Genomic DNA, 1,738 nt, shown 5'->3' on the forward strand with positions numbered 1-1,738 from the left:
GAGAGAAGCCGCGTGCTGCTTCCTGAAGGCTTCGGGTCTGAACTCCATTGGGCATCAGCTTCTAAACCTCTGGGGATCCAGAAGGTGGGTTTTGCCAAATAAACACGTAGCAATTGTATAACTAACTACAGTGACGCCAGAGAGTGCTTTTGCTGACAGAACACTGGACAAACACAGAATTCCTTTAAGAACAGAGGTACTACGGAATAGAGGCTTGATGCCTTCCTGTTGAGAGAGGAACTCATTTTTATATAAATCTGCCTTTGGGGGGGGCAGGACTGCTCAGGTCTAAGTGGAAGCCAAGGGCCACAACAGGCTGCTCCCGCCGCTTTCTACCCCGCGTCTCTTCAGCTCGGGGCAGTGCATTAGCCTTGCTAAGCCAACGGAGAGGGCGCGGCAGGGGAGGGAGCAGTACAGGGACGTGCAGTCGGCTGCCCATGTAGCCCTGATCTCCACGTGGAGTAACGGAAGTGGGCTGGAATGTCCACCACAGATGTGTATGTCATCCTGTGCAAGTACCCTGGAGCTCCATGGAGAAACTCGCCCCAAGGAAGTCGAGAAGGATCTGAACTGCACAACAGAGAAGGCCAGGACAAGGTCCCCTTTTATTACACCATTGACAAATCTGCCCCATGGAGCGGAGGTGGGAATTTCACTCCCTCCAGAGCGGTGGCACGCAGCAGCGTTTGGTGAGTTCGGGTTAGCACATTGGAAATCCCCTGAGCCCAGTCATTTGCCTCACAGCTCAAAGCCCCAGTGAGCCACAGGTCAAAACAGCCTGGAGGGGATGTTGGCTTTTCCAGTCTCCTGCCATGAGGCTGAGGGAAGGGATGGTGGAAGCTTGCCACGAAGGACTGAGCAGCCTCCTTCCCTTCCAGCTCAGATGGAATGGTGGGGTTGACCAAAAATGAGCAAGACGGCAGAAAGGAGGAGGCCTCAGTGTACTTCCTACATTTATCTCCGTAGATAACAACTCTACAGCAATACAGATTTCACCCCATAAACCCTAGGGGAGTGCAGCAATGGATTTGCAGCTCTGGGGGACGCAGGAAGCCACCCCACCCAGCCAGGCAGCAGCGGCAGGGGGTTTGCAGCCACACCTCTCGTACACGGTGCTGCCCACAAATCAGGAGCAAGCATCCGGGTGCCAACTGCTCCCATGAGCCCCCGCAGCTCAGGCTGAGGGCCCCAGCTCCCAGGCCATGCCTGCCTGTGCAGACGTGGCATGAGCTGCTCCTGGGCACGGAGGGACTGGGGTGCTGCGCCGCTGGGGTTTGCACCAAACCTCCCCCTGAAAGACGCAGGGCTCCCTGCCAAGAGGAGTGGGCCGATCCAGAGCCGTTGGTTGGCCTGGGCCAACACCATGGCGGGGTGCACCCCAAGCGGCATAACGATAGGGGTGGTTTCACGCTGGCATCCGGGAGTATTCCCAGACGCTTTTATAGGCTCAGCCTGATGAATCGCCAGGAATGGTTTATTCTCCCCATAGTTCTACACAATGATGTTTACCTCGACGCACAGCTCTGTCTCTCAGACTGCCGTCAGCTGGATGGAGACATTGACTCTGCCAATGAACCCCACAGAGGCATGGAGCAGGTCCCAGAGGAGCTGGGGTGAACCCAGGCTGTTCCCCATGCACAGCTCAGGGGAGCGTGTCCCCTGCAAGCAGACACACCGTGGGGATGACCCAGGGTCTCAGAAAGGCTCCCAGGGAGGTGCGGGCTGCACAGAGCCACTC

Source organism: Eurypyga helias, unplaced genomic scaffold (assembly GCF_000690775.1).
Source record: "Eurypyga helias isolate BGI_N326 unplaced genomic scaffold, ASM69077v1 scaffold6539, whole genome shotgun sequence".
NCBI lineage: Eukaryota > Metazoa > Chordata > Aves > Eurypygiformes > Eurypygidae > Eurypyga > Eurypyga helias.